We start from the raw sequence: 13,719 nt of genomic DNA on the forward strand, positions 1-13,719 counted from the left end.
TCAAACCCTTCATGTAATCCCACCAACTCTAACTTCAGAACATATCCAGATCCAGCTACTACTCACCACCACGAATGCTACCAGCCTAGTGTGATCGCCGACATCTCTCACCTAAGTAGCATCCCTGCTTCTATCATGACCTTCCTAGTCTCTTCTCAACACAGCAGTCACAGTGACTGAGAGGGCATGTGTCTTCTTACTTCAAAACCCTGCAACGTCATCCACCTCACCCAAAGTAAAAATGCAATTTCCTTACCATAGCCTAGAAGATCCCATAAGATCTGCATTCCTCCCACCCCATTTCCTCTCTGATCTGATTTTCTAGCCCTCTCCCCATTGCCTATTAATTACCTCACCCTAGTCACAATGGCTAGACACACAGGCACACAGCCACTTCATGGTCTTTGCACCGCCATCCCTCTGCTTAGACCACCTTCCCCCACATATCTACACAGCTAACTCCCTCACCTCCTTCAAAAGTCTTTGCTCTTATACCTTTCTCAATGAGATCTATCTAACTGCCCTAAGTTTAAACTGAAAACCCACCTGCACGCTCCACTCCCCTTAATCTGCTTTTCCTTTTTTTCATGGTACTTATGCCCTTCTGACATATTATATATTTTATTAATAACATCTTTTTTTTAATTATTATTAAGAAGTCAGCTCCATGAAGGAAAGGCTCTTTGTTTAGTTCATTATATATTATCTTAAATGCCTGGAGCAGTGTCTGGTTCATAGTAGCCACACAATAAAAATAGCTGAATAAATGTATGTATGTATGTATGTATATAATACATATATTCGATGTGTACAGTAAGCATATAACATGAAGAAATGTTTAAGGAGAAGTTGTTGTTTTTTTTTAATATTAGGGTTGTAAATCAAAAAATGTACAGACTTCTAACCTAGGGCTGCCAAAACCAGAACAAAGAGGTAACATGGCTTTACAGAGGACAAAGTACTTTGGCCACAGGATAGAATTCCAAATCAACGAGAATGCAAAATTCTGTTTCGACTCTAAAAATAAAATTGATATATGAAAGAAAGTTGTTAAATGTCCCTGGATAAAGTGACAACAGAAACTAGACAAGATATGGAGGAAAAATAAGATAGCCTATGAAGAGCAGCATTAGAACATTAAGGATACACAAAAGAGAAACAAGGGAGTATTAGGCAAACATACCGATAGTCTCAATCATAAAGGATGAACCATATCAAAGAACTCAAACCAAATTTAGAAAATACGTTTGTTTGTTTGAATTCAACAACACAGCAAGCCTAGAAAGTGACAATGAATAAAAGAAAGAGAAATTGCAATCAGATATGGTGGTGAACAAGGTCAGGACTATTTTAAGAACTAGGAAGGCACTGTCTCCATAGCAAGAGCGAGACAATACCTGGTCACCAAGTTCCTTAGTGTGGCGGGCACAGACACACCTCAAAATGCGGACCAGCAGACATGCATTCTAAGAAGCCTGGTTAGAATTCCAAATTCTGTGGCCAACATATTTTTATAATCTCAGTTTAACCACTTGAGTCTGACATGGAATCTTTTTATAAAGAAAGAATCTTTGGTGCCTTCTCATTGCATAGGAATATTTGCAAATTTCCTCAAATTTTCATAAAAATTAGTTTATAAACCCCGTATTTCTATTATCTCTTCTAAAATGAAACATATCATTTAAATACTAAAAGCGTAATGATGAAGTATCATGCCCTTTGAAAGTCGTATGAAATTTATTTAGTTTTTTAAAAAGTAAATTAAACTTTGTAAATCAGAAATGTTAGGTAAAATTCTGGCAAAACCGCTCAGCAAAAAAGAACACAATGGACTGACAGATCACTCTAACCAAAAAAGAACTCACAAAGTTTGGTTGTATAGCTCTGGACTTCATGAAAACTAATTTCAGAAATAATAAGCTGATCTAGACTCTGACAGGAAAAAGAACAAAAATACCTTCAAATTCATTGGCAAAACTACAGCGGAAAACTAACATGAAAGCTTGTTTGTTCTCTAAAGCATACACAGAAGGGAATCTAATGCCTTCCTGAAGTCCAACCCGTTCCTGCGTTTGCATAGGCACTGATACAGATTAGGTACACGCAGGAGGGTGTGAGGGAACAGCCCTCTTTCCCCCACCCCACGCACTGGCTTGTTTCAAGTAGATGCTCACAAACTTCTCTTGCAAGGAGGGAAATAGAAGGAACATTCTGGAGGTTAAACAGGGCTATGGATCTGAGCCTGCCCAAAAGGGACTGGCACATCCCTCACCCAGAAACCAGAAATGTGTGCAGAGGCTGTGAGCAATCTGGGAGGTTTGCAACAAAGAAAAGGCAAAAAGGCTTAAAGGTATCTATTTTGAGAAAAGATCATTGTTTAGGCTCCTGGGTCCTATCCCAGGAGCAAGGGACACAGTGGCATCCTCCTCAAGGACACTAGGCTGAGAGCAAACAGGGAGCAAGAAGGAAACATGCTTGGCAGGCGGCCTTGATGTGCTAGCCCGATGAAACAGCCAGACCAGAATTAATTTAGAGCAAAGAGAAAAGCTAGAATCCATTTCCTGTTTTTACTGGATTCTAAAGATTAGAAGCCTGTGCTTCCATTTATATATACGTGTGTGTGTGTGTGTGTGTGTGTGTGTGTGTGTGTGTGTGTGTGTGTATTTTTTTAAGCTAAGATTCCTCTGAAAATGTCTGCCTCTTTTTTTAACAGGTTTGCCACCAGAACACTGCTAAATCTAAGCTAAAATGGGAAAGGAAAAGACTCACATCAACATTGTCATCATTGGACACGTAGATTCTGGCAAGTCTACCACAACTGGACATCTGATCTACAAATGTGGTGGGACAAAAGAACCATCGAAAAATTCAAGAAGGAGGCTGCTGAGATGGGGAAGGTTCCTTCAAGTACGCGTGTGTCTTGGATATATTGAAAGCTGAACCACTGATATCTCCCTGTGGAAATTTGAGACCAGCAAGCATTATGTGACCATCGCTGATACCCCAGGACACAGAGACTTTATCGAAAACATGATTACAGACACATCACAAGCTAACCGTGCTGTCCTCATTGTTGCTGCTGGTGTTGGTGAATTTGAAGCAGGTGTCTCCAAGAACAGACAGACCCCTGAGCATGTTCTTCTGGCTTACACGTTGGGTGTGAAACAACTAATTGTTGGTGTTAACAAGATGGATTCCATTGAGCCACCTTATAGCCAGAAGAGATACAAGGACATCGTTAAGGAAATCAGCACCTACATTAAGAAAACTGGCTACAACCCTGACACAGTAGCATCTGTGCCAATTTCTGGATGGAATGGTGACAACGTGCTGGAGCCAACTGCTAACCAGCTCTGGTTCAAGGGATGGAAAGTTACCCATAAAGATGGCAACGCCAGTGGAACCACGCTGCTTGAAGCTCTGGATTGTATCCTGCCACCGACTCGTCAAACTGACAAGTCTTTGTGTCTGCCACTCCAGAGTGTCTACAAAATCTGTGGTATTGGTACTGTCCCTGAGGGCCAAGTAGAGACCAGTGTTCTCAAACCCGGCATGGTGGCCACCTTTGCTCCAGTTAATGTAACAACTGAAGTAAAGTCTGATCAAATGTACCATGAAGCTTTGAGTGATGCTCTTCCTAAGGACAACGTGGACTTCGATGTCAAGAACATGTCTGTCAAAGACGTTCATCATGGCAATGTGGCTGCTGTCAAAGACGTTCGTCATGGCAATGTGGCTGGTGACAGCAAAAATGATCCACTAATGGAAGCAGTGGCTTCACCACTCAGGTGATTATCCTGAACCACCCAGGCCAAATCGTAATGGAAGCCGTGACTTCACCACTCAGGTAATTACCCTGAACCATCCAGGCCAAATCACCTGATATGCAACTGTGCTGGACTGTCACATGCTCACATCACTTGCAAATTTGCTGAGCTGAAGAAGACTAAGCGTCGTTCTAGAAAATATCCGGAAGACAGCCCGAGGTTTTCTGAAATAGGGTGATGCTGCCATTGTTGATGTGGTTCCTGGCAAGTCTGTGTTCAGAGCTTCTCTCAATGCCCTCCTCTGGGCCGTTTTGCTGTCCACGACATGAGACAGTGGCTGTGGGTGTCATCAAAGCAGCAGACAAGAAGACAGCAGGAGCTGGCAAGGTCACCAAGTCTGCTCAGAAAGGTAAAAGAATATTATCCCCAATACCGGCCACCCCAGTCTTAATCAGTGGTGGAAGAACAGTCTCAGAACTTGTTTGTCTCCACTGGCCATTTAAGCTTAACAGTGAAAGATTGGTTAATGATCACAATGCATCATAAAACCTTCGGAAAGAAAGGAGAAGGTTTTGTAGACCATTTGGTTTTGTGTGTGTGTGTGGCAGTTTTTTAGTTATTAGTTTTTAAAAATCAGTTATTTTTAAAATCAGTTATTTAATGGAAACGACACGATCAAAAATCTGTCACAGAATTTTGAGACCTCATTCAAACAAAGTTTAATGAGGAAAAAAAAGAAAATGCCTCAACTGTGCTGAAACAAATGGGAAAAAGGGGGTTTGAGGACAGAATTTTAAGAACACAAGTCCCAAGTGATACACAGGAAATGAAAGAGAGAAAACCAAAAGAAAAGAGAAACAAAGGTGCCCCATCCTTCTTACCTGAAACACTGTCTGCTCACGATTTGTATGGGACTGTCCTTCACCAGAAGCCTCAGGAATACCCGTGCTGTGACTACACAGTCTGCAGGTGAGCCATACCTGAATCAAATCAGTCTGCCCAGCACATTCACGATTGAATCTAAACATGGTCAAACCCAGAGAGCGTACATGTGGAAGGACAGGAGAAATGGTTCTAAAAGGAAGACAAAACCACAGGACATTTAAAACGAGGCTGTCTGCAACGCTAAAGCATGGAACGGGGAACTTCCCGGACGTCCTATCTCCTACTGCCAATTCCACTGAAGGCCCAAAACAAAGAAAGACGCTTCTGTACGACTGAAAGGAAGATGCGAAGGGACAGTACGGGTCTGTTCTCACAACCGAGGGGTCCAACATGACTGGTAACTCTCGTTCCTTTTCTTCACCTCCCTCCTGCTCTTTGGGGAGAACCGGCTGCTCCACACAGGGGCTGACATCGGCCCAGGTTCTCTCCTCCAAGGACCATGTTCTTGGTATCCTATCCCTGCCCTCCTGGGAGACCTCTCCCCCTCAAGACCCACATAGCATCGAGACTTCAGGGGACAAATTCAACAGGCTGTCCCTCCAATCAGCACCACACACAACACACCATGAAATATCAGAACATCCATCCTGTGGATGAAGATTTTATTAGAGGGCACTCAGAAGCAGATGAGCAACACGTGATTATAGTGAATGTGGGAAAGCCTGTAAACAGAATAGGTAAGTGACCTATTTAATGCCTCACAAAATGCAACAGTTTAATTGCTTCGAGCAGATTATATTCTAGCTGTGTTCTACCCTCCAGTAAACCACCAGAATAACTACATTTAAGCAACTTTAAACAACAGAAAAGCACTTCTATCTATGTACAACCTAAAATTCCAGACAGATGGGGACTTCCACCCACACACACAAACCCATCAACAACTTCCCAACTTAGAAAGTGTAGCGATGTCTTCAAAGAAACATCATTCCTTAAAAGTTGGGTTCCAAATCTCTTTGCTCCTCACACTTCCTTTCCTGACCCTCATGTAACTCATGAGACTCAATCTGAAAGCAAGCGCCAATGCCACAATTAATAAGTTGTGTACCCTTCAATACACCCAATTCAACTATTTTCACTGTCAATGAGTTAAATATGAGACTATCTGTCCTATGCACTTTAGAGGATAAGGCAATATATGAGAAAACACTTTAAAAGTATATACTATACTGATGTAACTAAAGCGATGCTAAAATTTTATAGCTTTAAAAGTATTAGAAATATAAAATTAATGACCCAAGGTTCTCCTTAAGAAGCTAGGAAAAGACTAAAGCAGAAAAGGAAATAAAGATATGAACAGAACTCAATAAAACAGAGAAAAAGAGAAAATGCAGTGTCGAAAGCAGGTTTTTTTTAAAAAAAATCAATATAATTGATAAATCCTCTAGAGAAATGATCAATAAAAAGAGACACAGATTACCACTGTCAGGGATAAAAAAGGGAATATCACTACAGATTCTACAGGCATTATAATAATAATAAGGTGATATTATAAACAACTGTATACCAATAAATTCAACAACTTAGACAAAATGGACGAATACCTCAAAAAATACAACTTACAAAAAAAATAAAACTTACTAGAAGTGATAAAGATAAAATATAAAATCTGAATAGCCTTATATTTATTGAGAAAATTGATTTTATCAAAAATCTCTTAACAGGAAAACTCCAGACACAGATGGGTTTCACTAGTGAATTCTATCAAACATTTAAAAAAGAAATCACTAATTTTGTAAACATTCTTTCAGAAAACAGAGAAAAAAAACACTTTCCAACTTGTTTTATAAGGTCAGGCATCCCTGAAAACAAAACTTAAGAACAAAAAACAGTTACCAAAAACGGAAGAGGAAAAAAAGATTACAGACCAATATCCTTCATGAACATAGACACAAAAATCCTTTTAAAAAATTTTAGCAAAACTAATTTGATGATATATAGAAAAAATACATCATGACAAAATGAGAATGCAAGGTTAATTAAATATCTGAAGACTAAATCAATGTAATTCATCATATTAACAAAACGAAAAAAAAACATAATCATCTCAATGTACAAAGGAGAAAGCTTAACAAAATTCAACACCCATTCATGATTAAAAACTCTCCAGCAGCAAACTAAAAATAGAAAGAAACTTGCTTACCTGATAAAGGGAATTTATGGAAAAACTTGAAAAACCTATGGCTGACATCATACTCAATGTGAATTTTTTTAACACTTCCCTCATACAATCAAAATAAGGCAAAGATGTCCATTCTCACCATTTCTATTCTACATTTTATCAGCTAATACAATAAGGCGAGAAAAAGAAATCAAAAGCATAAAAACTAGAAAGGAAGAAATAAGACTTTATATAGATAACGTGATTGTTTACAGAGAAAATGCTCAGGAATCTACAACTTCTGAAACTAATAGGTGAATTTATTAGCAAAGCCATAAACTGCAAGGTCAATATACAAAAGTCAGTTATATTTTTATATGCTAGTAACAAACAAAAAGAAAACAAAACAAAAATTTAAAAAATAGTTCATGGGAGTGACAACAAGAAAGATGGCAGAGTAGGGAGCTCCAGGATCCTTCTCTCCAGCCAAACAACTATTGAGATAGCAGCAACTGTCTGAAATAACTTTTTTGGAACTCTGGAGTCTAGCTGGAAAACATGAAGCTTTCAAGGTAGAGCCCGATGAAGAGGCTGGTGAATTATGGTAAATTTCAGCCTTTTTACGTAGCAATTTACCCAACCCCCACCCCACAGCAAGCAGCAGAGGGAAGGCTGCCCTAATTCCCCATGCAGCTTTCTGGAGGCTAAGGTGGGCCAATAAAGACCCTGTCCTCCAAATATCAGGGTTGTGCATTCTGACTGATGATGGCCGCTTTTGATCACCCAGAAGCAGGCAGAGGCTGGTGACCACTGTTTCAACACATACAGTCTGAAATGGTTTCCAAGGGATTTAAGAGGATAGTACTTGTTTTTATTTTTCCTTTTTGGGAGAGCCAGACATTTAAGGAAATCTTTATCATGCCACTGGCTAACTGAAGAGATAAATGAACAGAAATTTCAATGACCACATACAACAAGGAATAAATTAGTTTAGAAAAGTCACAAATAAAAGGCTCTACCACTTAATAAGCAAAACCTAGCAATCCCTGAGGAGTGGGAGAATCAGATTTCTCCAGTTACCAGAACACAATATTCAAATGTCCAGTTTTAACAAAAAAAAAAAAAAACGATAAAACGAAGAAAAACAAAATTAATGCCCATTCACAGGGAAAAGACTTTTTGACTCCTTCTCCCCTAAAAAAAAAAATCCTTGAGGAAGCAAAGACATTGGAATTATTATTAGTCAAAGATGTTAAATCAATTGTCATAAATACATTTAGTGGGCTAAAGGAAACCATGGACTAAGGAAATCAAAATGATATATGAACAAAATGAAAACATCAATGAATGACCAAAATTATAAAAAGAAACCAAACAAATTCTGTAGCTAAAAAGTACCACAACTGAAATGCGTGGGGGTGGGGAGGAGATCACTGGAGGGGTTCAACAGCAGAGCTGAGCACACTTAAGAAGTATCAGTAAAACCTGAAGGAAGACAACTGAAATTACTCAGATGCAAAACGTAAAAAGAATAAGGAAAAGAGGGACACTACCAAATGTAACAATATATGCATTATAGAAATTCCAGAAAGAGAGGAGAGAGGAGGGCAGAAAAAATATTTAGAAAAATAATGGCCAAAACCTTTCCAAATCTAAAGAAAGACATAAAAAAATGTCTCCTCGCACAAGGGAAACAACAACAAAAAAACAAATAGAACTACATCAAACTAAATGTTTTTGCACAGCAAAGGAAACCGTCAACAAAATGAAGACAACCTACTGAATGGAAAAAGATGCTTGCCAATGATACATCCGATAAGAGGTTAATATCCAAAATATATCAAGAACTCATACAACTTAACACCAAACATTCCAATTAAAAATGGGCAGAGGACCTCAATAGACATTTCTCCAAAGAGGACATAGAGATGGCCGACAGACATGAAAAAATGCTCAATGTCACTAATCAGAGAAATGCAAATTATTAAAACGAGATACCAGCTCACATCTGTCAGAATGGCCATCATCAATAAGTCAACAAACAAGTGTTGGTGAGGATGTGGAGAAAAGGGAACCTCGCGCAATTGTTGGTGGGACTGCAAACTGGTGCAGCCCCTATGGAAAACAGTATGAAAGTTCCTCAAAAAATTAAAACTAGAACTACCGTATGACCCAGAAACTCCACTTTTGGGTATCTATCCAAAGAAATCCAAAACACTAATTCAAAAAGATATATGTACCTCTATGTTCACTGCAGCATTATTTACAATAGCCAAGATATGGAAGCAACCTAAGTAGTCCATCAATAGACGAATGAATAAAGAAAATGTAGCATGTACATACAATGGAATATTAACCATAAGAATAAAATCTTACCATTACGACACCATAGATGAACCTAGAGGGTATTGTGCAAAGTGAAATAAGTCAGACAAAGATAAATACAGTATGACTTCACTTATATGTGGACTCTAAAAATCAAAATAAAATAGAAACAAACTCACGGAGAACAAACTGATGGTCACCAGATGGGATGGGGGTTGAAGGGCTAGGTGAAAAAGGTGACAAGATTAAGAAGTACAAATTGGCAGTGACAAAAGAGTCACGGGGATGTAAAGTACAGCGTAGGGAATACAGCCAATGACATGTAATAACTATGTATGGTGGCAGGGCACACTGTCTGAGTACTGACACTCCCTGGCTTTGTGGCCTAAACATCTTATTCTCACTTCAACAAACCCACACATGAAATTTTCATTCGTTTAAGTCTCCACTTTACCTTCCATTCAGAAAATATATTAGCAGCTCTATAAGAATCAATTTCATTCTTTAAAAGATTTGGAGAGCTTTAAAAGAGAATTCCGATAACCAAATTCTTGACTGCAAAGAAACCAGCAGTTACTGTACACTGTCCCAAAAAGTCAATGGTGAAACAAAAAATACAATATGCCAAACAGGGCTATGAAAAGGCAAAGAGTGTAAATGACTTTTAATGGGAGGGGAGATTTAAAGGATGAACACTCATCACCAAAAGCAAGGCTTGCTACTTCCAGAAATTAGAACACCAGGTAGGATCCTCTGGTTGGTGCTAGTTTTCAAATACCACAAATGGAAGATCATCAGACAAGGAAGCATCAAGCTTTAAAAAGTTACACGTGAATCATGTTCCCAAATATGTTCCATAAGAACAACAGTCTAATGAGGTGGTACCCACCATGGTAACTGGGCCTGAACACATTACGAAGGCACAAATCGCCAAGGCCAGGCTCCACAGAGAGATGAAGGATGAATTTTGTGAACCCTGTGCATGACCAAGAAAGAAGCCTTCTGGCCTCCATCAATTAACAGAAATCTAGAAACGTAACAGGTATAGAAGTAAATTCTAAAGCAAATAGATCTCCCACAATCTAGAAGCTTGTGTCTACTTGCAATAGTTCCTGGTTATTTCAACATCCAACCTCAACAGAGTATCCATTAGTTCTTGATTCAGTATGGGTAGATCTGCAAATCTGGCAAAATGGAAAATAAGGCTTGGAGTTGAAGACTATGAGGGAAGAAAAGCAACAAAGCTGGGCCCAGAGTCCGGAGGACTGCTCTTCAACTTTTCCTGACCCAATGTCCTTCCGATGCAGTCTGGGAGTTAGAGCAATTCTACTCTTAGGTATTTATTCAAAGAGAAATTAAAACATATGTACACATAAAGACTTGTATGAGAACATTTATTGCATTTTTATTCATAACCAAAAACTAGAAACAATCCAAATGCCCATCAGCGAATGGTATAGCCATTAACAGAATACTATTCAGCAGTAAAAAGGAGCAAACACAGCAAAATGGATGAACCCTGAAAACATCATACTGAGCAAAAGAAGCCAGATACAAAACACTATATAATCAATTCCTGTTATTTATAGTAATTACGTCTAAAAAGTCACTGTGAACACCGAGTTAGTAAATACTAAACCAGTGCTCCTAGGGGAAATACAGGGTTAAGTTTCTGTGAACCTCTGATCAAACATTTTTGTTAATCAATCAATACATAACCTTCCAGAACTATATACATACGATACAGAACCTCTTATGTATATTTCTGTTTAAAGACACTTTATTTAATATATATTGTTGACTCAACACTGAACTCTCAGCCAACGGAACAATAACTCACGCCTAAACAAAACTTTAAACTTCTTCATAAGGCACATTTTGTCCTTAGGAAGAACAGATAGCGCTACACTTGGGAGCCATTTGAGGCAACAAAATCACCAACAAAATTTGAAAAGCCATGGCATTTAATATACCACAAAAAGGACACTTTGTTTACAGTATTAGAGCCGAAACAAGAAAGCAGACTGACGCCTTGTCTCACCTCAGCTGGGAACATGCACATCAGGCAATTCAAAATTTTTACCATTTCTGGTCTGTGAAGAGTTTTCTTTGATCAGTGAAACGGCTCAACTTTAATTCATTGTCAAATTTAAAAACCAGGAAATTTCACATAAAAATCCAGATTTCTGGTTTTCTTTAAAGATCAAGGTCACAAGATGTGGTAACAGATGGCTGCAACTGAGCAAGTGACCTTTTAGATAGGGGCTGTGCTTAGTTGACCCTACTCCCTACCACTCCCCACTACATTACACCCTGCTTCCCTAATTTACTGCCACCTGGCCCCTGATGTAAATGCATCATTTAACAACCCAGATGTTTGTTACTAAATTGCTGACTGCAGAAAAGTACAAATCAGGATGTATAACATAAGCTCATTTTTGTAAAAGTTACGACACAGGGGAAAACTTCTGGTTATACACTAAAACACTAATGGTGAAGTTAAGGATGACCCTTTATTTTTATTTCTTCTTATTACTCATATATTTTTTTAAACTAGTGAATATACATACGTTACTTACATAAAAGTTTTTTATAACAGCTTTGAAATATAATTCACATATACGATTCACCCAGTTACAGTGTACAATTAATGGTTTCTAAGTATATTTGCAGACGTGTGCAGCCATCACTACAACTTTAGAACATATTAATCACCTCAAAAAGAAATCCCATATCCTTCAGTTATCATTACCCTATCCTCTCATCCACCTCCAAGCCCTAAGCAACCACTGATCTACTCCCTGTCTCTACAAATATACCTATTTGGGACACTTCATATAAATGGAATTATATGTGATCTTGTGTGTTAAGCATGTTTTCTAGGTTCATCCAGGTTGTAGGACGTGTCAGCACTTCATTATTTTGTATTGCTAAATAATGTTCCATTTTATATACATACACATTTTATTTATCCATTATCAGCTGATAGACATTTAGGTTGTTTTCCTCCTTTGGCTATTATGAATAAATGCTGCTATAAATATTCACATACAGGTTTTTGTGTGGACAGATGTTTTCATTTCTCTTGGGTAAATAACTAGGAGTGGGATTGCTGGGTTGTAATGGCAACTCTATGTTTAACGATTTAAAGAATTGCCGGACTGTTTTCCAAAGTGGCTGCAACATTTACATTCTCGCCAGCTGTGTACAAGAGCGCTGAGCTGATTTCTCCACACTCTCACCAACGCTTGTCGTTATCTGATTTTTTGAGTCTAGAATAATCAAAGTTCATAAGTGTTAATCCATCATAACATGCCCAGAGTTTTATACACTTCAAGGTATTCTTCACTGACATTAAATTTTAGACTTGAAGAGTCCAGTCCTAGACCTGCTCCCCTCGCCTGCCCACCTTTAGTAAAATGAGGAGACAGGAATAAGCAAGCTACACCCCCACCCACAAATAAAACTTTTACAGAAGAGATCGGCAGCAGATTTTCTAAGCACTCAACAGAACAAAGTCCCTAAATGGGATCTGGCACTGAAATGAACGTGTGTTCCCATCAAAACGCATTTGTAATGCCTCCTACATAAATGTAACTTCAAGTCATAGCAGCACACACGAGTGTCTTGATCACCTTTCATAAAAGAACCAAGATGTCTTATGTTTTCTCATTCAGAATCCACTGCTCAAATCCTGCTTTAGTAGGAAAGGAGAAATGAAATCTGATTTAAAATTGGGGCAAACACACATATCCAGTGGCACAAACATACAAAAGGCCTGACAGCTCCCTCACCCCGAGCCAGAGTGCACTGGACAGCCTTTCCCAGCTCTGCCCGTCAGTGCTCAGTCTCAGGGCAGCACTGGGAGAAGAGCAAGCAGCAAATACTACGGACACATTTACAGCAGCCCAAGGCGGCACTGAGAACAAGCGCCAATAAGAAGAGGGTCTAAGAATCTTAGCACCCAGTGAGTGACACGCTCACCCAACACATATTTTCCAAGAGTAAAACTGGCATCTCAGCCAGGAAGGGGGTGAGCCACACAGTCCCCTCTGAGAATTACTGCTTTCAGGCCTCAGTTCTGCACTGTGAGCAAGGGCCTCCATAAGGCACTGGAGTCAACCTGTGCTACCATTTCAGGCAAGGCAGAAGGTGGAGCTTCATGGCCACCAAATCCCCCGTTTCTACTTGCCCATTTCCTCCATTTCCCTATTTAATTAAGAAGGTGTTTCCAACTCAAACAAATTTAGCACATTTTTGTAAACATTTACTCCTCATCTACTATATGCAGGTACGCGAAGACACAAAAATAGTCTATTAGGAAAAGGAGTTAAGTCTTATCAGAGAAAACAAAACTTTATTTTTAAAAGAGCAAATACTATTGTTTTTGTATAAGGGCAATGATGCTACTGCAGTTCAGAGGAAGTGGAGCATCTCAGAGGATGGAATATTTGGGGAGTGTTTCACAAAGAAGGTGGGAAGGACCTGAGCTGGACTCTGGAGAAAAGAGAAGAGGAGCTGAAGGAAATGGGTATCCCAAAGTGGGCAAAAGCCACTGGAGTCAGCTGGCAAGAGGAGCTG

At 39.1% G+C, this 13,719-nt stretch overlaps 1 protein-coding gene and 1 pseudogene across 1 annotated transcript in view; one reads left to right on the top strand and one right to left on the bottom strand.

Annotated features, from left to right (window-relative positions):
- The window catches only part of IP6K1 (inositol hexakisphosphate kinase 1), a 40,115-nt gene that overhangs the window by 24,192 nt on the left and 2,204 nt on the right, over positions 1–13,719 (bottom strand). The window lies entirely within an intron of this gene.
- Positions 866–3,851, top strand: LOC102890558 (annotated as a pseudogene).

Source organism: Pteropus alecto, unplaced genomic scaffold, assembly GCF_000325575.1.
Source record: "Pteropus alecto unplaced genomic scaffold, ASM32557v1 scaffold53, whole genome shotgun sequence".
Lineage (NCBI taxonomy): Eukaryota > Metazoa > Chordata > Mammalia > Chiroptera > Pteropodidae > Pteropus > Pteropus alecto.